This window comes from Felis catus, chromosome B1, assembly GCF_018350175.1.
Source record: "Felis catus isolate Fca126 chromosome B1, F.catus_Fca126_mat1.0, whole genome shotgun sequence".
Taxonomy (NCBI): Eukaryota; Metazoa; Chordata; class Mammalia; order Carnivora; family Felidae; genus Felis; species Felis catus.
The window spans coordinates 134875637-134899208 of NC_058371.1; the positions used below are offsets into that span (position 1 = coordinate 134875637).

A 23572-nucleotide genomic window follows, 5' to 3' on the forward strand; every position below is an offset into this window, starting at 1 on the left:
GTCCATGGATATTCTAATCACTGTTCCTTAAATATGAACAGCATTTTTTTTTACAAATGATGGTTTTATATGTTTTATTTTATTTTTTTAATATGAAATTTATTGTCAAATTGTTTTCCATACAACACCCAGTGCTCATCCCAACAGGTGCCCTCCTCAATGCCCATCACCCACTTTCCCCTCCCTCCCACCCACCATCAAGCCTAGTTTATTATCAGTTTTTAAGAGTCTCTTATGGTTTGCCTCCCTCCCTCTCTAACTTTTTTTTTAAGTAATTTTATTTCACAAGGTACTTGGACTTAAAGTATTATAATACCTAGTTAGCAATAAAAACAATGGACATTTTTAAAACTATTGAAAAATTGTAAAGGAAAACTTTAAATTAGATTCCATACTCCTGACTATAGTGAAAAAAAAAATCTAGCTATTAAGCCATAAAAATCTCTAATTTTTTTTCTCTTTAGAACATCCAGGGTTTATGTCAGATAACTTGAAACGTTTTATTTATAAATTTCATTCCATTTTGGGGCACCTGGGTGGATCAGTTGGTTAAATGTGACCTCAGCTCAGGTCATGATCTCAGTCTGTGAGTTCGAGCCCCGCGTTGGGCTCTGTGCTGACAGCTCAGAGCCTGAAGCCTGCTTCAGATTCTGTGTCTCCCTCTCTCTCTGCCCCTCCCCTACTCATGTTCTGTCTCTCTCTGTCTCAAAAATAAATAAAAACATTTAAAAAAATAAAAATAAATTTAAAAAATTTCATTCCATTTCTATTTCAGAAGAATATTCAAGATTCTAGACCCTTGGATTTTCCATTTTCTATTTTAGAAAAACTAGTCTTAGAATTGAAAGAGAAGTAAGATTATGGGAAGAAAATGCATATAGGATCTTAACTGCCTTTTCCATAACCACAGCCATCTTTAGCTGAAGCAGAAAAGAATTCCTTGAACTCTTGAAAAAACTCCATCTCACTTCTCTTCCCTCCTCTGGCACTTATGTAAACACTACCAAGATAACAATATTTTCTATGGAAGACAAAGCAAAAACTGGGAAATGCCCACTCATCAGTTGTTTTTAAATAGCTATACTTTGAGGCTCAAGACCTTGACTGCTGGTCTTTTTCACTGCCCACTCTCTACTTGATATTTGACCTTCAATGTTGACACCATTCTGGCTGGCTCCATTCCCAAAAGCACAAGACTACAAGTCATGTAAGAATTAGAATCCTTGAGATAAAACTGAACTCATGAACATGCATCACAGTTTTCTTCAAAGAAAATTAAAGCACATTTCCAGGCGTTATTTGGTTTCTAGTTTTGCCATATCCCATTCTGTCTATACCAGGTTATCTGTGCTTCCTGGGCAGAGCATTAGAAACTATTTTTGTCAATCCTTTCATTTTGCAACTGTGAACACTAAACCAATGGTTTTTACTAATATTTGACTACTCTAACTTTTTCTCATACACATTTCTAAGAATTGTGGCAAATTTGTTAAGAAAGTGAAAGTGTTTATGTTAAATTTTAAATAACTATCTTTAGGTCTACTGGAAAGTATATTAATAATTTTGATAAAAGTTGTAGGGAGTTTCCAGCAATAAAATTGGATCTACTATAAAGTATGTTCTTCTGAAGGACAAACATGGTAGAGGGCAGATACTCAATGAGTGTTTATTTTAATTAACGAAAGAGGGAAAAAAGAATGGAGAGGGGGGAGAGAGAGAAGGAGGGAGGAAGAATGGGAAGAAGTATTTTTTTCCCATTCTAAACAAATTATAATCTCATTTACATTAAATAGTCATTTTCTAAACATTAGCATCTTTATGCTACCAATTCACTGCCTTTTACAATCACACATTAAGCATTACTTTCAAAGGGTATTCTCCTTTCCTCTTTAAAAAGGGGATAATCTAAACAAACATGCAGAAGATACCTTATAGTGATTTGTACAAAAATATGGCATGGTATGGAAATTTTCAGCAATGGCTCTGGACTTACAAATAAGATGGAAACATTTGTGAAATGAAAATCTACGTCCTATTTCTTAAGCTCTTGAATCTTCTGTGAAAGCATAAAGGATTAGTATGCGCTGTATATATTTATCAAAATATTTTGATCATAGTTGTCTCAAAACTAAATGCTCTAAAAAAAAACACAGAAACACAAAGTGCAAATTTTCATTTCAAAATTCAGTGTCCTTTCCTTTGGCTGTAAAGAATAAAGTACCTTTGTTGTAATTTTAACAAAGGAAATCTGTTAAATTGGTTGCCCTGAAGCACATCCAGCCTTCATTGTAACCAACTCATTGCTCTAGCCAAAGATATGTCTCTAGCTAAATCCAAGAGGAATTAGTCTCAAAAGAGAGAATTGAGGACAATGATAACTCCATAGGAGAACCAAAGGAACAAAAGGTTTAGCATTAGCCAGAGGTGGAGGAAGCTGTTACCAGGAACATGGTTCATCACCTAGTAAGTTTTCATACATGCTCCAAACCGGCCATTATCATGATTACATGATAAAAAGAACTTGCTCAAATATTAAATGTAAAAAAATACAAAATCATTTCCCTAGTTAAGCTTACCAGTGTCACAATGCCCTGTCCTCTCTGGCTTTTGTGTGTTACAAGGTTAAAAGAATGTATGGAATATTAATAAATGATTTATTTTAAGAGTTATTAAAATTTTAAGCCAAAATAAATATTAGATCTTCTCCAATGCAATTTTCTGTTTTTTTTTTAAAGTTGAGAAAATGAGGCTGCAGAGTCATTAATTGTTCAGATTTTAAGTGGAGAATTAGGAGTAAAATGCAGGTCCTCTGGTCTCCACTAGACCTCAGTTCCATCTACAATCAAACACAAATCTCCTCCATGCAAATGCCTACAGAAGCCCTACTTGGCAGAGCCAGAAGGAGATGATGGAGTTTACTGATCTCTATCAATCATATTCCAATGTCTCTGACTCCCAACGCAATTTCTTTTACAAAGTTGTCTTCCTCCAAGCTTCACCTTGGAGGTGATTTACCTCTAAGAATATCACCTGATGGCCTGTAGAGAGGACACAACTTCTCATGCTTCTTCATTTTAAATCAGAATTAAATTAGAAACTTTATGGATCAGAAAAAGAGGTCAAGTATTCAGGGCACAAAGACTTTAGCAATCGCTGTCTTTACATTCCCTGCCCTGCATGTTAGAAACTGTGCATTGACAATAAAATATAAAGGCCAACATTTTTGAAACCTTAGAAAGGCAATAAAGACTTAGCTTATTTTAACCCCCAATTGCCAATTTAAAACAATCCCAAGTATAAAAGTAGAGAGTCAAGGAGCACCTGGGTGGTTTACTCAGTTAAGTGTCCAACTTCGGCTCAGGTCCTGATCTCACGGTCCGTGAGTTGCAGCCCTGCATCGGGCTTTGTGCTGACAGCTCAGAGCCTGTAGCTGGCTTCAGATTCTGTGTCTCCCTCTCTCTCTGCCCCTCCCCTGTTCACACACTCTCTCTCTCAAAAATAAATGAACAATTTTTTAAGTAGAGAGTCATCACTTTGAAAAATTATGTATATGTATTCCTCTATAATAATTTTTCACAACCATACACTTCAAAGAACCATATGTTCGTGTTGAACATGAGCTTATGATACTCCTTCAGTTAATGGATGTAAATTGGGTACATACTGTGTGCCAGGCAATGTACTATGTGAGAAGATCTTTGGACTCAAGGGGTCACAGTTAGATAACAAAAATGACAGCAATCCTCTATGGCAAATGCTATCAAACAGATATTAATGGGACTTGGAATTCACAAGAAGAAGCTACTAATTTCCACCTCCATGTCCCATCCTGGGCAGAGAATGAAGAAGGAAATCATGGAAAGAAGCAGCAGAGTGACATGAAACATGCTTTTATTTTCTCTTAAGAAAAAAAAGGCTATTACATTAAAGGACAACAAGGCATTTATCAAGCAGATACACCATCAATATAGTATTAAAAAGCAATAGGGAGCTTTCGTGAAGAATCCGATCATGTGCATTCACAGTATTCAGTCACTGATCAGTGGATAAAGTACCATTGGTTGGGCTAAAACCACTTCCAGGATAAAGGCAAGGACGATGAGAAACCCCACACAGATGAAGTCACCAGCACGCAGGCCTGTTTTCCCTGTGTGTGCTCTTCCCTCAGCCCAGAATGTCCTTCCCTCTTCTCCTTGTATGACTGACTCTTCATTTCTCTACAGCCCTGACCACCACTGTTGCATCATTATTGTCTGTGTAGATGTATATTCTTTTCCTTTATACCACTTTATTATGTTATTACTATGTATTAAATGGTTGTCTCCCTCATTATACCTTAGCTTCACAAAAGCAATGACTTGTTTTATATCAAGTATTACACCTGGCTTATGTCAGCATTCATATATCTACTCATGAAATACAGAAGGAAGGGTGGAAGGCAGGAAGAAAGGAGAAAGGACATCAAGAGTCCTACCCTATCAAGTCTGAGCCATGGATGCAACTGTATTTACTGTATCTATTAACATGCTGCTTGCTTAGACCACTATTTGTCAGATTTGACTAATGCCTGTATGTCTAAAGGAAAAACTTTCTCACTGGTTCTTAATGTAATATTTTATGCTAATAAGACAATGTATTAACATACAACTCAAAGAAATTTACAAATCTGTGCTGAACAAATTAAAAAAAACTAATATAATTTAATTATCAACATTAGTGTGATTAGCTAGATGATGTTATTTAAAAAAATCAATTATCACTCACATAAATTAGGTATGGATTACTCTAACACAGAGAGCATGTGATGCCTCAATTTTCCTACCACTTATCTCTTCCCAACAAGTGAGAACCTTTCTTCAAACAGTATTGCCTGGTACCATTATTTGGCCTTCACTTTTAGGGAATCCAATATTTTCTGTATTAAACATACCTCTATTCTTTTATTGGGTCAGTTAAGGACCCAATGTGATTGAAGCCAATGTGATTATAAAAACAAACTAAACAGAGCCATTTAAAACATGAGGCAGTCATGATTATATAATAGTTACACAGATTTTTTAAAAATTACTATGAATATGTTAAAAATTCTGATTGGGAATTTATTCATCTCCCATTTAGAGAAACAGGCACATCTGAATTATGGTCTATCCTCTGGCTTCAGGGCTTATAGAAAAAGACCTAGATTTGAAACTCTGCTCAAAAACATGTTTTATGTAAATCTAAGCAATTTTCAGTTCTATTAACCATGAGAACCCCTATATACAAAACTATAGTCTTCTCTGACTTCCTCAGTTTCCTCTTCTATAAAATGATGGACTTGGAACAGTTGATATTTAAGCAACATTTTGTATGAGATATCTGCATTGGCATGCCATGGCATTATGATGACATTTGGCAGAGAATATAGGAATATCTGAGACTTTCTTTTAATGAGTCACCTGTCACCACAAGACAAAGGCACTAAAGCAAGGCCCAAAATTGGCTCAGGCTTTAGCCCAAAAGTCCTATCTAGATCTGTGATAAAAAACTGTTGACAAAGAAGACTCCTTTTCCTTATGCAGGGTGGGTATAAGTGGCCTTGAGCTATAGTATCTTATCTCCTCTATTTTTACTCTAAAGCCCAAATCCAAGCCTTACCATGCCACTGAGATTCAATGCCTAGCAACACACCTGAAAGAGTGAGAGCAAGAATGAGAGAAAGGTAACCAAAAGACAGAGAGAGAGAATAAAAGGAGGTTCCAAAGCAAAAGAGACCATCCTTGAGAGAGGCAAGAGCCCCTAGAACAGTAGAATGGAGAAAAGGAGTAAAAGCAAGGGAGAGATGCAGAGACACAAAAAGTGACTCAGAAAATCAGAGAGATTCAGGGGTCAGAAATTGTTCCTCTAATGAGGAATCAAGATCAAGTCTTTTATTTTATACTTGGGCCAAGAACAAATCAGATGCAATGGTAGACAGATAATTGGCCCTTTTTCCTTCTGGACAGTAGTCCCTGGAGAACTAAAGGGAGGATGGGGATTAATGTCTGGTGATGCACCCGATTGGCCTTTTAAACCCATTACTGTGAACCATCACTAGCACAGTGGCCAGTGAAAAAGTCCTCAAGTGTGACCTGCCAAAGCAGAACTTCCTCTCTTTGGGGATAGAGGAAGGAGAATGGAAGGGAAGCTGCATCTTTTATCTCCTCTATTCCATTAAATTATAAAAATTAAATTCATTCCTTGCCAGAAATGCCCAAACCTATTCTCCAACATCGTCTTATCAGCAGTTGTTCAAGTCCCACAGCCTTTTGTTTTCTAAAGTCATAACTCTGAAATAGATGCATAATTTAAAGAGGATCTTTGGGGCACCTGGATGGCACAATCAGTCAAGCATCAGACTCTTGATCTCAGCTCAGATCATGATCTCATGCTTTGTAAGTTCATGCCCCACATCGGGCTCGGTACTGATGGTGCGGGGCCTGCCTGGGATTCTGTATGTATCTCCTTCTCTCTGCCCCTCCCCTGCTTGTGCACACACATACACACACACACACATACACTCTCTCTCTCTCTCTTTCAAAATAAGTAAAGAAACCTAAAAAAATTATTTAAAAAAGAGGGCCTTTACTGTGAATCCTTTTAGGTTCTTCTCTAGGACATCAGCGATCAGAAGTACATTCCAGATTTGCTTCCATAGGAATCCACAAAAATGAGTGACAGGAAATAAGTTTGATAGGCCATCACATGCTTTACTCAGTTTCCTGCCACAAGTCCAAGAGGATGCTCTATGGTGTATTTTCCTATTAGCCATTTCCATGTTACATATAGGAATTCAGTAGACAATCAGCAGCCACTGCTATGTATCACTTGTGTTTTGTGTTAGAAACAGAATGCATCCCATCTGTTATGTCCATGAAATCCTCTTCATTGTATGCATTTGTAAAGAGAGCAAGAAATTAACAAACAGGTTTATTAGGTGATATTGATGAATCAGAGCAGTGTAATGTGGGAACCATCTGTAGATCCCAATAGAGCTAACGGGGGTTGATTTCATGAATGACTACAAAAACCGAGTATTAGATGTGGACAGATGGGTTTTAGCAGGCTGTGCATCCCATCTTGGAAATATGCTCTTTGAGCATATCTCCTAAACAACCAAGTGTTGCCTACAGAGGCCAACACATCCTTTCCTAGAACTTTTCAGCAAAAACTATGAGTACCATAATTCATGGGACCCTGAGTATGTCTCTACATTGGCGTCATTATTTCAAAAAGTACAGCATTTTTCATCAAGGCTCTATGCAAGCTATATTCTTATTTATTAAAATAAGTATTCATTTCTTTTTCTCTCTTTCATACTGAAAATTATGTGTACTTCAAAACCTCTTGACACTAGATTAGATCCTGCCCGTCTCCTCAGAACATTTATTTTTTTCTTTCCTGGCCTTCTCTTATATTATTTATCTCACTGTTCTACCTGTTTTTGTCAATTGTTAGCCTTGGGACATAGATTTTTTTAACCTTTATTAAATTCAGTCTCCCTACGTATAAAAAACTATGCATATAGTATTGTTGTAAGAATTAATGAGATAATATAAACAGGGTACTAAACATGGACCATAATGCATAACAATTCATAACAAATGCTTACTCCCTTTTGTCTTCTTAGAAAGCCATAATAGAGTGGGGAATTACCTCTTAAATGTATCTTCAATTTTTATTAGCAGGAACTCTTTTTTAATTGCCACTCCAATAAAAAAAATGTAATTGGTGAATGGCTTGAATTAATTACACTCTAAAATAAGTTTAACTAAATAAAATTAGTTTCTAGAATTCAGCAAAATTGCTAATATACTTCAAAACAAAAAAATCTGAAAATTTCAGGCAGATATCAAAGCAAGAAGTTGGACAGGTATCAAATGTGTGGAATGCCACATAATACAGGTCCCCACAGATAGCATCACACAACTCCTGTTCCTCAATCTTGAATATAAGATGAGAAAACAGGTCAGAATCAAAAATGCAATTTCAGTTAAGGTAGCTGATCAGAGACACATAACTTGGAAAGACAACAAATTTTGCTGCAAAAAATTATGATTTCTATGATCAAAACAAATTATGTGATTCATAATATCTTAATAAGAATATGTCGGGACACCTGGGTGACTCAGTCAGTTGAGCATCCAACTCTTGCTTTGGCTCAGGTCATGATCCCCGGGTTGTGCGATCAAGCCCTGTGTCAGGCTCCACACTGAGCATGGAGCCTGCTTAAGATATTTTCTCTCTCCTCCTCCTCCTCCTCCTCCTCCTCCTCCTCCTCCTCCTCCTCCTCCTTTCCCCCCTCTCCCCCTACTTGCACGCTCTCTCTCTCTCTCTCAAAATAAAAAATATATATGTTGAAAGTTTTAAGTCATACTATTACTTGAAATCCATAAGTATTTTGAGTTTTTTTATTTTCCCCAGTAATATTAAAATTTGCTATAAGAATTGAAAAATTACTGTCTGATATTTACATTGACCCCATTGTAAAGGTTTTGTATAGCGACACAAAGAATGTAACAGAATCTGCTTTGAAAAATGAATTGATAGAGTTTCAAGCAGTAAACAACAGTCTAATGGACAATTTATGCATGTTTTAAAAATCTAGCCAAGTTATCCATGCTGACAACTCAGAGCCTGAAGCCTGCTTCGGATTCTGTGTCTCCCTCTCTCTCTGCTCCTCCCCCACTCATGCTCTGTCTCTCTCTCAAAAAATAAACATTAAAAAAATTAAAAGTAAAAAAAAATCCAGCCAAATTGTCTATTTTACAAGTGTTACATCTTACAATTTTGGAAGGAAAGGGTGTCAGAAGGGGCAAACTCATTGTATCTTTAATATATTCTCGGGGAGCCTGGGTGGCTTAGTTGGTTGAGCGTCCGACTTCGGCTCAGGTCATGATCTCACGGTTTGTGAGTTTCTGCCCCATGTCAGGCTCTGTGCTGACAGCTCAGAGCCTGGAGACTTCTTCAGATTCTGTGTGTCCCTCTCTCTCTCTACCCCTCCCCTGCTCATGCTCTGTCTCCCTCTCTCTCAAAAATGAATAATCAAAAATTTTTTTTTAAAAAAATAAAACATTCTCAAGCAGTTTTAAAAATCAAAAAGAGAAACAATATTTTAAGTAACCACTATCATTTTATCACAATTGCATGTGAAATGATGACACTTTAAAGAGGAAGTTTTGAAAACACTGAGAATTTTAGATAAGTATGTCACTATCTGTGATAATAACTAAACCTGCCTTCATCAGAGTTTTGCCCAAATACTCAAAATGCAGACTAACAGAACACTGAGAACATTTGTGACCTCTGCGTGTGGTTTCAAAATGGAACTCCTGTTCCTATTCCCCAAGGATATCCTAAAGGTAAATTACCCATTTCCAAATTAATTGTGAATGTTACAATGTATATTTTATAGGCAAATGTAATGATTTAGGAAATAACTAAAACTATTAACTTACTGGAAGCATCATGAGAGCTTAATTTTTAGAAAGCAGGAGCATTTGTGCAACTAAGCAAAATTTCTAGAAACCTGAAACTGAGAAACAATTCTGAAACCATCAGCTTCATGTCTTCATTTAACAGAGGAAGTATGGGAAGAAGTGATTCACTGAAGGTGATATTCCTCACTAATGGGAGAATAAAGTCCATAACCCAGGAGAGACCCGGGGTCATATAAAAAGACAAAAATTGACAAGATGTAGAAAGTCTCCTTTAAAAATCTAGAGAAACTATTAAGTCTAAGCATTTAAAACAAACAAACAAACAAACAAAATCTAGGAAAAAGATCCAAAATAGATGCAGGTATTCGGCACTGTAAAGCTGTCTGAAAATGTATGAGAGTCTTACTGCTGATGTTTCCTGCCTGCCTTCCCTGGAGGAGGTTCTGAATGTTAAATAACAGTTAAGTTAGGGTTATGTTGACTTGTTTAAATCATCAGTTCATGCTGCAAGCAAGGCCAGGACTATTGCACATTCAACCCACATTCAGGTCAGTGAGCTCACATCTGTAGATTCAGTTCTTTATTCTAATAAACTAATTTCTCAAGATTGGCCACAAGGTAGCCCAAGTAGAAGATGTGCATCTATTTATCTGAAATATTTTTTTAGCTGTGGTAAGGGATGCCATATTACTTAAGTATTTGTGATCGTGTACTTAGAAAATAGTTAAGTAGGAATCCAGGTTCATAAAAATTAGCTGCGGATTATGCTAATACACTGAATTGATTCTGTTCATCTCTTCTATGACTATGACACAAAGAGTAACAATGAGTTAGAAGAGAAAGATACCTTAAGTTAATATATACAGGGCTTTTTATATTTGCCTAGCTAGAGCAATTAGGCAAGAAAAAAAATGAAAAACATAGAAATGGGATAGGAAGAAGTAAAATAGTCACTATACGGAGATGACATGATACTATATATAGAAAACCCTAAAGATGCCAACAAAAAACTGTTAAAACTAATTTAAAAATTCAGTAAAATTTCAGGATACAAAATCAATATACAGAAATCTGTTGTGTTTCTATATACTAATAATGAAATATCAATATATAATGGAACATTTTATTCAGCCATAACAAAGGATGAAATCTTGCCATTTGCAACAACATGGTAGGAGCTAGAGGGTATAATCCTAAGTGAAATAAGTCAGTCAGAGAAAGACAAATACCATATGATTTCACACATATGTGGAATTTAAGAAGCAAAACATACAAACAAAGGGTTGATCTCTCAATCAAAAACCTCATTCTTTACTATAAAGAACAATCGGATGGTTACCAGAAGGGAGGTGGGTGGGGGGAAGGGTGAAATATGTGATGGGGATTAGGAGTACACTTATCTTGATGAGCACTGAGTAATGTACAGAATAGTATCACTATATTGTACACATGAAACTAATATAACACTGTATGGTAACTATACTGGAATTAACATTAAAAGCTTAATAAAAAAGAAAACTATCCCATTTATAATTGCATCAAAAATAATAATATGCCTAGGAGCAAATTAAACAAATTAGGTGAAAGACCTGGGAAAACTATAAGACATTAGTGAAAGAAACTAAAGAAGACACAAACAAATGAAAACATAGTCTGTACTCATGGATTAGAAGAGTTAATATTGTTAAAATGTCCATGCTATCAAAAGCAATCTACAGATTCAATTCAATCCCTACTAAAAGTCGAAAGGCATTTTCCACAGAAATAGAACAAACAATCCTAAAATTTGTATGGAACCACAAAAGACCCCAAGTAGTCAAGCAATCTTGAGAAAGGAAAACAAAGCTGGAGGCACCACAAACCTGATTTCAAGCTCTACTACAAAGTTGTAGTCATCAAAACAGTATGGTATTGGCATACAAATAAATACATAGATCAATGTCACATGGTACAGAATCTATAAATAAACTTACATTTATATGATTAGTTAGTTTATGTCAACTAGTTTATTTAACTAATGTCAATTAGTTTAAGACAAAGGAGCCAAGAATATACAATGGGAAAGGCCAGTCTTTGCAATAAACGATGCTGGAAAACTGGACAAACACATGGGAAAGAATGAAACTGGACCACCATCTCACACTGTACACAACAATTAAACCAAAATGGATTAGAGACTTGAACATGAGATCTGAAATGATAAAAATCCTAAAGCAAAGCATAATTAATAAGTTCTCTGACACAGATCTTAGTAATGATTTTTTCCATCTAACACCAAAAGCAGAAGCAACAAAAGCAAAAATAAACAAGTGGGACTACATCAAACTAAAAAGCTTCTGCATAGCAAAAGAAACCATCATCAACAAAATTATAAAGCAACCAACTCAACGGGAGAAAATATTTAGAAATCATACATCTGATAAGGGGTTAATGTCCAAAATATACAAAGAACTCAACTCAATAATCCAAGAGAGATAGGGAGGGAGACAAACAAACAAACAAAAATGATTTGAAAAATGCCCTATTTGAAAAATGGGCAGAGATCTAAATAGACATTTTCCTTAAAACATACAGAGAGCCAACAGGTACATGGAAAGATGCTCAACATCACTAATCATCAGAAAATACAAATCAAAACTATAAGATATCACCTCACACCTGTCAGAACAGCTAATATCAAAAGACAAAAGATAACAAGTGTTGGTGAGGATGTAGAGAAAAGGACACCCTTGTGCTCTGTTGGTGGGGAAGTAAATTGGTGCAGCCACTCTGCAAAACAGCACTGAGGTTCCTCAAAAAGTTAAAAATAGAGCTACCATATTATCCAGCAATTCCACTTATGGATATTTATCAATAAAAAAAACCAAAAACATTCAAAAAGATATACGCATCCCCTTGTTCACTGGAACATCATTTACAATAGCCAAGATATGGGAAAAAAATCAATGCATGAATGGATAAAGAAAATGTGATACATAGATATAGATACATATCACACATACACAGTGGCATGTGATTCAGTCATAGAAAGAATAAAAAGAATAATATGCTAAGTGAAATAAATTAGGCAGGGACAGACAAATAGTGTATGATCTCACTTATATGGGGAATCTAAAACAAATTAAAAAAAATAAGTTAATAGATACAAAGACCAGATTAGTGACTGCCAGATGTTGGGGGTGGCATGGTGGGAGAAATGATAAAGGAGGTCAAAGGGTACAAACATCCCCCCCTCCAAAATCATATTTTTGTATATGACAAGTTATCTGACTCATAAATGGAACAGAATATTGTTTAAAATTAATAATCATAAGAAGTCAGACACATGAAGGACTTTAACAATCTCCAGAATTATTAGTTAATAAAGGAATGTTAGTTCCACTTATCTGGGAGAAAGAAGTATATGCATTTTATTTATAAGTTGTGACTTAAAAATTGTGAAAGTATGACAGAAGTTTTCTATAATAAGGTGTTGAGTAGGAATTATCCTGTTGTCCCAGACTGATTTTGGGGATCTAAAACCAGAAATAAAGAAAGATGTGTTTCTCTTCTAACAGATACAATAAGAAAGGAAAGAATGCAACCCAATCAGATACCACTGTGGCCAGCACCACTACCTGTCTTCCTCTTCCTGCCTAAGGAAAGATGTCTGGTGGGGGGAAACCATAAGCTCCTCAAGGCAAACAAGAAACTCCAGGAAAATCGCTAGCAACTGGGGAGATTGGCAGCTTGTTCCTCACTCTGTAATGTGCTTAGGCTGTTCTGAACCTATCCACAAGTAAAGGACAAAAGAATTGCAGGGCAGAGAAAATTGTGTGAAAATGTAAAGGAGTCTGTAGTACTACATTTGTCATGTCAGCCATACCCGAATATCCAGTAATTTAAGTTTAACCAGGGAAGGCAGGACACCTGGTAATGAGGTCCTGGCAGCAAGAAGCTACGGGTGTAATGCTCATTCTGAGACCTGAAGGGTGAAAAACGAGGACAAGATATTTCCCTATCTCCAATATCCTGGGCAGTCAAGATGCTCATAAATAACCATGAATTTAGCCAGAGAAACAGGAGCAACCATCATAGTCCCCCTACAATAATAGGTTCCTAGAGATACATTTGTCCTTGCTCTCTCTTCCCCTCTGCCAGTCCTCAATACTAGAGACCTCAGAAAGAAGGAAAGAGTATCCATTTCGTGGCCCTCTCAAACACAGAGACACACAGAATATACACATGTTCTCTCTCTCTCTCTGTCTCTCCCTCCCTTCCCTGCCCTATCTCTCAGTGCTGCAGAGACAGGAATACAGAGACACACTGTGCTTCTTCTCTACTTGAAATACCCTGTCAAGACTGGCAAGTGCCGAGATGGAGTGTAGAGAGACATAGATGAGATTTAAGCCAGGCATGAAGCTTGAGTTTTAAATTAAATTGAAAGGTAATCATTAAAAATGACTGGCACAGCTTCTCAAAAGGTTAAACAGTGAAGTTATCATATAACCCATCAATTTCACTTCTGAATACATAACCAAGAGAAATGAAAACATACAAAACTTGTCCACACAAAAACTTGTACACGAGTATTCATAGCAGCATTACTCATAACAGCCTCAAAGTGAAAACAAACCAAATGTCCATCAAGTGAAGAATGGATAAACAAAATGTAGCATATTGAAATAATGGAATATTATTCAGCCCTATAAAGAAATGAAGTACTGATACATCCTAGACATTGATAAACCTTGAAAATATTATGCTAAGGAAAGGAAGCCAAAATTCAGAAAATGAGAATAACAATTCATGCACCTGGCATTGTTTCCTTGTAAAAGTGGTCAAAACATTTTGTAAAGTATAATTTATATACTTTACAATTGATAAATATTCACTGAATGAATGAACATATGGTAATAGTGCTAGAAAAATGGAGAACAGCTGGATCTAGGCAAGATAAAGCTTAAGAAGAAAGGACAGGAAGATTGAGTGCCCAAAAGAAACTTAGGAAAGAATAACTAGCAAATGGCTGTGAAATAACTTCATACATCGGGGGAAGAAAAAGTAGCCTTTTAAAATACATTTCTCTGAGCACTAAAAATGTAAATGTTCAAATGACATTTTCACCTATTCATTTTTTCCCTAAATTTTCTTCTCCACTAATTGAGATAATGGAAATATGCCTAGGTTTATGCTAATGAGCTAATCCATATAGGGACTATCGGGTTCCATATATTGAATTGCATCGCAAATACAAAAGCCTTCAGTCAATATGATTAAATGTTAGAAGCAGAACTCAAGGGATTCAACTCCGGTAATTCTCAAACTGGTGTTGAGGAATAAGTGTTGTACATGAGATAAGAAAAGCAGGACTGTCTCTCTCTGGGGTGGTCCAGTTCTGCAAAGAAAATCCTTCAAGTCTCCTTAGCTGTCATAATCATTTCGATAAGCTCTAGAGGAGCCCAAAAAGTAACTTAAACAAAAAGAAAAGACATACTACAAAGGTGAGCATTGTTTTTTGAGAATTTTCCATGTGAGTTCAGTGTTTTGACAACATAGGTGACAAGCAAAAACAAGTTGTCTTCTGCTCTGAAGTTAGCATTATTTACATGGGCTGATCATCTATTATTTTCTTCATTATTCAACTAACAAGGAATACATTGTAGATCCTGACTTCTAAACTGCCGTGTCAGGTTATCTTGATAGTCAAAGGTGGTAAAAATGATGATGATAATGATAATGATGATACCAACAACTTAATATTTACCGAGAGTTTAATATGTAGTCAGGTAATGTATAAGTATTCTAGAAACATCATCTCCTGTATGCAAACAACTGCTCTGTGAGATAGGTTTTATTACTTACATTTCACTGATGAGTAACTTAGTCAAGTAAGTAAAAAACTTTACCCAAGGCTTATAGCTACTGATGGAGTCTTACATGACCCAAGGCAGTCTGTTACTAAAACCTACAAAACAACTGGGTTCAGCTGCTTTCCAGGGAAACACCCATACTGAACAAGGTCAATTCTGGAGAAAATTATGAGGATGAAATCTCATATACTGTGTTCCCACTGGCTACCATGTCCCACCCATCCATCTCTATGATTGCCCAAGACGTTATCTGCTGCTCGTCACTCCAAGTGCCCTTTCCAGCAGCAACAGATTTTTCAATCCTTTCTACTATGAAGGAAAAAAAAAGTGACCTGATGGGCATGCCCACAATTTATGCTTAGGTTATAATGGATGATAGAAGGTCAAGCGTTTAACTGTAGCATAGTTGCTTGTCCATCATTTTTCCAGAGATTATGTCATAATACAAAATAGCCAATTATAGGAACCCAAGACAGCTGTAGAACTGTCTGAGAAGGACTTTTTGGTTAGGTGAGCATTTTGGATTCCTTCACAATGAGCTTCACCTAGAATGAGTCCTACGTTCACTGTTTAGCTCTAAATTCAATAAAGAAGGAAAAGAGGCACATAAAAGTAAGGGAAATGTAAGGTCCCAAGATAAAATCTACAATCCTTAACACAGCTTACTTGTCTGTGCATATGTCTCCAAATTCATCTCTCATCACTTCTTGTCTTCTTTCTTACTTGACCATCACGTATTTCCCAATAGTCTACCAAAGAGCCATGGCTTAAACTTTTATTCTGCCACATATACCACCCCAACAGCTTGTAATAAAGCTATATCATCTTCCAATTTTCAGTATATACTCTTTTGAGAAACTCTCCCTGAACCTTGAAGTGGTGATAAGTGTCCCTCCTATGGCCTCCAATGGCAAATAGTTATATTGTATAGCAACTGCAAAAATCTGTAACACCCACCAGAATTTAACACCGGATTCATGATGCTTAGTAGTATTTAATCACCTGTGGCAGGGACTGATAACTCCTTCCAATACTCAGTTCTCCTCTGGACAAAGCCCAGGATAAAGCTGGGCTACATGTCCAGACCTCTTTGCCATTAGGTTTGGTCATATGACTCCGTTCTAGTTAATGAAATGTGAACAGTTAATGAAATGTGAGCTCTAAGAGCCACTACCACACCTGGTCCACCCAAACCTTCTATGCAATACTCCCTTTTATATTCCCTTTCTATCTGACTGGGAAGGGAATGACCCTATGGTGAGTTTGGAAGCCAAAAGTTAAAATTACAAAATCTCTAGCAGCGTGGGTTTCTAAACAGTTGTTTGCAGCAGACCAAGAAGACATTCGTCACTTACCTAGAATCTGTTTGGACTTTTACTTGAGAAAGAAACAAGTTGCTTCTTTTTAAATTCTTTTTCTTTGGGGGGGGGTGTCTTTTTATTTAGGATTGGTTATATCATCTTTATGTTTCCTGGAAACTAGCATAATAACTACAGCACATTAGAAATTTATAAACATGTGTTGAATTAAAAAAAAATCAAATGAATAAGTAGCATGAATATCTTAAGAAATAGATTCTCTTTTGTCATGCTAATATAAAAACAGCTAACATGCATTTTATCCTTACTATGTGCCACTGCTTTCTAAGATCATTTATATAAATTACTTAATTCAATCCTCCTAACAATGGTATGAGATAGGTACTATTATTATCTCATTGCACAGATTAGTAAATTGAAGTTTAAATCAGCTTACTCACTACTCAGTGTATCATAATTAGTATCTGGCTGAGTCAAGATTTAATCCAAACAATCTGACTCAAAGTCTATATTTTAACCACTCTGAAATAGCTGTGTAGAAGTCAGCAATTAAAAAATTCTTCAACTAAAAGCAGAATAAAAAAATTTCATATTAATAACACTGTCTTGATATAATCCTTTCTAGGAATGAACTAAAATTTCCCAAAAATTTATGATGACACACAATGCCACCTTATGTGTATTTTTAAAATTTTTAAATGTTTATTTATTTTTATGTACAGACCTACAAAGTGAAATTTAAAAAGCTACACTTCATAAATACTTTTCTGAATTGTCTTAATGGGGAAATATGCACTTATTTTTATTTTATCATTCATATCTGACCGTCCAATTCATTAGTTTTCCTCTCCAGCATCGGCCCTCTAGAACTGAGATTCTCTGAACTCAGCTGGGTCTTGACCTCAATCTGTTGTCCAAACAGGTGCAAATTTGCTGCGAAGCATTATAGTCCACTCAAGATTTTACTACCTATCACAAGTTATTTCATTAAATACTTTCATGAACATAAAAACAATTATTTATTTTTGAGAGAGCACAAGCAGAGAGAGAGAGAGAGAGAGAGAGAGGGAATCCAAAGCAGTCTCCAGACTCTGAGCTGTCAGCACAGAGCCTGACGCGGGGCTCAAAGTCACAAACAGCAAGATCATGACCTGAGCTGAAGTCAGACACTTAACCAACTGAGACACCCAGGTGACCCATTTTATGCATATTTTTAAATACCAAGAGATTTAGTTGCTAGGCAGAAAGTCAGTTTTAGATTTAAGGATGAAATTCAAGTTTCAAGGTTCCTAATATTACCTTAAACACTTAATTGGGGTTTTGTCTTCTTCTAGCTCATGTATTTTAACAAACAGCAAATGCCTTAGAGATTTCTTGATTTCATTAACTTACAAGTTTCATTAAATATATAAAATTAGAGCCTGCTCTTAAATCAGTAATCAATTCTTGCACATTTAGAGGTCAATCCTCAGGTTATAATTCACTCAAAATCACTTTATTCTCTAAGTTAAGAAAATTCACTGTGATCTAATATAGTATCATCTTCATCACATCCAGGAAAAAACCCTTTCCACACAACCAGATCAATGTCTGTTTTTGAAAATCTAGACTAGATTAATTGAGTTGTGCCTGTTTGGATTTTAATCTTGTTATCAGGAGTCTCAGGCTAGCTTCTAACAATTGCTGCTTTTCAGTTTCAAATTCTAGTATCCAAAGTATGTCAAACATACTCACAAGTATGGCCAAGCTTGAAACTTCACTATTATTTAGGTAATAATATACTTCGTGATGGAAGTAAGACAGATGATTTCAAAAAAGCACTAGAATTCATCACTGGATTCAGCTGCAAAATCTATACACTGCCTTACTTTTAGAATTATAATGATCATATTCTATCTCAGACTCATCTGCTTCCGTCATGTTACAATATCTATAATTAAGGTCACAGTCATTTGTCATGATCATGAATGAAAGATGGCCAAACAGATATTGTCACAACCTCAATGTAAGTCTCCTTTAAAACCTTCTTTTCATAGCTTTTCAAAAGTCCTAAAGTTGTTCAGGGTAGATAAAAGAACTTTCTTTCAAAGGTTCTTCACACAGTATAATTTTAACTTTTTTTCCATATATAAGTAGGACTTAATTTCAAATATAAAAAAGAAAAACATTACCTAAAAACTAGAAATATGTAGTACTATATATGCTTACAATGATTATGGATATATTAATTTATTTTTTTAATTTGCTATATACATTTTTCCATGCTTCTGTTGCTGTTTGGAAACAACCAAAATTAACTTTACTTTTTGAGAATGACTTTTTTTTTAAGTAATGTCTACACCCAACATAGGGCTCAGACTCACGACCTTGAGATCAAGAGGTGCACACTGTATCAACTAAGCCAGCCAGATACACGTACACACCCTCAACTTTATTTTTTAAATCTGTTCTGAATAAAATCTGTAAGTGCAGACACTGTAGAAAATGATTTTGGGAGAAAGTTTTGAACTAAACAAACTGAAGTTTCTCCACTTTTAAAAATAATGGGATATTAAGGATTTCAGTTTGATTTATTTTAAATACAAAATAGTTATATCTTGAAGTATACCTCTAATTTATTGCCTGGGGAACCATGGTTAAAGCTCGAAAGTCTTTTTTTTTTTACTTAAAAAATTTTTTTTAACATTTATTTATTTTTGAGAAGAGAGAGATAGAGCATGAGCAAGGGAAGAGAGAGAAAGAGGGAGACACAGAATCTGAAACAGGCTCCAGGCTCTGAGCTGTCAGCACAGAGCCCGACACAGGGCTTGAACTCACAGACCGTGAGATCAGGACCTAAGCGGAAGTTGGACACTCAACTGACTGAGCCACCCAGGTGCCCCAAGGCTTGAAAGTCTTATTTACAAATTAGGTACTGTCGCCAGAGAGAGAACTTATAGGTATTTTTATCTTTTGCTTAAAAAGAAAATACAAGAACAGTGGCAGTGAGACTTTCTAAATTCTCAAACCTGTGCAGGTTGTAGAATATTTAAAAGACAAGGAGCAATTTGAATAAGAACATAAGATACCAATAGTAGGTTCAAATAATTAAATGTATAATGTACTAACTCAGATATATTAGGTTCTAGTGGAGATCAAAGTTGATGGTACCAATAGGAGAAAAACCTAATTGAAAAAATTATATTCATTAACAGAGGTATGCAACAGAGTAGGTATTATGGAATGAATTGTGTCCCCCTAAAATTCACATATTGAAGCCTACCCTCCCCCCATGTACCTGTACTTGGAGATAATTAAAGTTAAATGATATCATAAAGGTAGGGCTCTGATCCAATAGGTCTCTTGTCCTTAAAGAGAAGAGATACCAGAGTTCTCTATCCTTCTGTACACAAGGCAACAGGCGTGTGAGGAAACAGAGGGAAAGCAGCTATCTCCAAGCTGGGAACAGAGGCTTCACCAGAGACCAACCTTGATCTTGGTCTTCTAGCCTCCCGAACTGTGAGAAAATACATTTTTGTTGCGTAAGCCACCCAGGACATGGCATTTTGTTATGGCAGCCAGAGCAGACAAATACATTTCTTAAAAATGACTACCATTATTCCTTTCTAACAGATTAATGTAGTTTTACAACTTGAGTAGCATAGGTGTTCTAGAAATAGCTCCCATAGTGTGCCAGAGAATTGGTCTCTTTGTACAACATACACATCCCTTTATGTTGTCGCCTCCTATCACTCGAACCCCATTTCCTGTCATTTCACAACCCTAACAATATGGAGTTATCTATAAATGACTATTTGTGATTCTATGTCTTTCCTCTGCTCTGAGTTCCTTTCCTCCATTTATCTACCTGGAGTACTCCCACCAACCTTCAGCACCCCAGGTAAGGGTCACCTCTTGCTTTGTGCCACTTTCCTCAACTCTTCTGCACAGCATCATCACTCAATTCTTGGCATTAATTGTATCTGTGTCTTCAGAACATCTAGTGTTTACATGATAGCCTGTCCCAATTATAATTTTGCATATCTGTTCCCCCCAACAGATGTATAGTTTTTAATAGCAAGGATAATACGGAGTTTGACTCTCTTTATTGAAAATGGAAGAGAAGAAACTCAGTAAAAGTTTTATTAAAATAAATTGAAAACCTTTGCCTAGGACAGGAGAAACACACATTTCAAGGGTGTTAATACTCTTATTTTAGAAATGCCTTTTAAGAGAGAGAAAAACAAATCCAGTTTAAGTTTATTGAACATTTTTAGCTGGTTACGAATACTTAAAAGGGTGAATTTTTCATTTCATTAGTGACGTTCCCTCCAGTAATAATGAAATAACCCCCATCAAACTATATGAAGGCCAAGGGCATTCCTATGCTTGAAAGCACCAATATTGAAAATAAACAACCAAGAGTAGTTCTGATTGAAAGCAAATCTAAAGAAAAGTTAAGGATTTGTGAGCAGGCAAAAAGCAAAGCTGAAGGAACACTGGATCAAGAGCAAGAAAATCTGTTTTTGTTCCTCACCTGCCAGTCATTAACAATATCCCATGACCAATACAAACAACATATTATGCTCACATGCACACACACACACACACACACACACACACACACACACACTTCATCTGTAAAAGGGGGGCATTTATAACAACTAAATTTTTTCCAGTTTAACATTTTTCAAGATGTTTAATTATTCTTCATTGAGGTGATTAATTCTTTAAAAAGATTTCTTTAATGTGATTTAAACTTTGTTGTTATGAAGTGATTATGATTTAATATATTACGTTCTGCTTTTGAGTTATGACTTTGATATATGTGGTTGAGACTAGTCAATATCACCACAACACCTGGTACTCCTGTCCTTCCTCCTTATAGACAGATACCTTTTGTTGACTCACTAACTCATGAAAAATATGCCTCAGAACTTACAATGTGCTGGGCATTAAAGGAAACTACTTTTGTGGCGCCTGGGTGGCTTGGTCGGTGAAGAATCCGACTTCGGCTCAGGTCATGATCTCATGGTTCGTGAGTTCGAGCCCCGCGTCGGGCTCTGCGCTGACAGCTCAGAGCCTGGAGCCTGTTTCAGATTTTGTGTCTCCCTCTCTCTGACCCTCCCCCGTTCATGCTCTGTCTCTCTCTGTCAAAAAAATAAATAAACGTTAAAAAAATTAAGGAAAACTACTTTTAAGTAAGGAATTGTCCATTCATAGGCAAATATATGGTCCTTTAAAATTACTAAGAGCCTTCTGATACAGACATTGCCAGTTTTTAATCTGATTCTTTGTGTATGTATTTGAACATTAGTGTAAAAAATTTAAAAAGCACAAAGTCAAAATTCCTGGTGCTTGAACTGCTATGAAAGATGATATATAATTAATAAGTCAGTTATTTACCCCAAAGTTTGACTTCTCTATTAACAAATGATATTTGTAAAGAAAAATTAAGAAACTTTTTTAAGGGAAATAATAGCCTATATTTGCTTTGTATAAGCATCAGTACTTTCTCATCAATACAACTCTCTTTTGTTGATTTTAGTTATTATAAGCTTAAAAATATCAGTATTATAATAATATCAAAATACAACTTAGAAATATTATGAATTAAAGTGATTTTTATTTTGAGGCAGATTTTCATTTGAATTAATCAGAATGTTTTGCATTTTCTTATTTATATTTCCAATTTGTTAGCAAAATAACTACACTGCACTGAAGACCATCTGTGACTGTGTAGACCTTCTGGAAATTACACAGAGATATGACACAGCATAGCCAAGGCTGTATGATAATATCCTCTTTGAAGAGTTTAGGGCAGAGTTCCTCAAACTGGGGTTCTTTTCCATATTCTCTAACATCCTCCAGTTCTCAGATTTTAGAAACATTGAGCTTGAGCTTGATCCATTCTATCCCATGTTCATTGTTAGAAGGTCCACTAAGTTCACCAAAGAGTCAGAACATTTGTTTGATCTTCTTTCACATTTTCATTCACTCAGCTCCTGAATCTTCTGCTCCCCTTATCCCCCATTTAGGTTCTGGATGCTGCATAATTAATCATTTAATCTGTACCCATTCTGGCCACACTATGCCAGGAATAAGACTCAGCGGGATAAAACATTGGCTCTTACTCATACTTCCATTTTATTCCATATCAAAGTCCCCATATTAGATCCTCCATATTCTGTTTTCTCACATTAACCTGATCCCTTTCTCTGAGTTTGATAAAAATTATTTTATTTTTTTTTAATGTTTATTTATTTATTTTGAAAGAGAGAGGGCAGAGAGGGAGGGAGAAAGAATCCCAAGTAGGCTCTGGGATGTCAGCACAGAGCCTGATGCAGAGCTCAGTCTCACGAACCATGAAATCATGACTTGAGCTGGAACCGAGAGTCTAATGCTTAACTGACTGAGCCATCCAGGTGCCCCAATAAAGATGATTTTATATTCAAGACAATGCCATAATGTGAATACTATACAGTATAAAACAAGGTACAATGAGACAAGAACCCTGGAGAATAGGATAAGAGACAAAAGACTCTACTGCTTTATAAGCCTCTGATGTCCCTATGACCTTGGTCACATTGCTTCATATCACTACGCCACAATTTCTCCATCTGTAGTGATAATCCCCACATTCCACACTGGTTTGCTATGACAAATGCAATAACTGGTATGGAAATGCACTATAATATAAATATATCATATATTTATTATATTTTATATATTATATAAATTCTCTATAATGTAAATATTCTTAAGTATCTAATAATATATAATCATATATATATGGTGTGTGTGTGTGTGTGTATATATATATATATATATATATATATATATATATATATATACAAAGTTTTCAGTCTAATTCCTGGCCCTGGTAAATAAATGCTTAAAATATAGTAGCAATTTTAAAACATGTTTATAGTATGTGCACTTGTTGCTATTTCTTAAAATTCAA

At 35.7% G+C, this 23572-nt stretch overlaps 1 protein-coding gene across 5 annotated transcripts in view; it reads right to left on the reverse strand.

Moving 5' to 3' along the window:
- Window positions 1-23572, reverse strand: part of ARHGAP24 (Rho GTPase activating protein 24) — a 661374-nt gene that overhangs the window by 400091 nt on the left and 237711 nt on the right. The window lies entirely within an intron of this gene.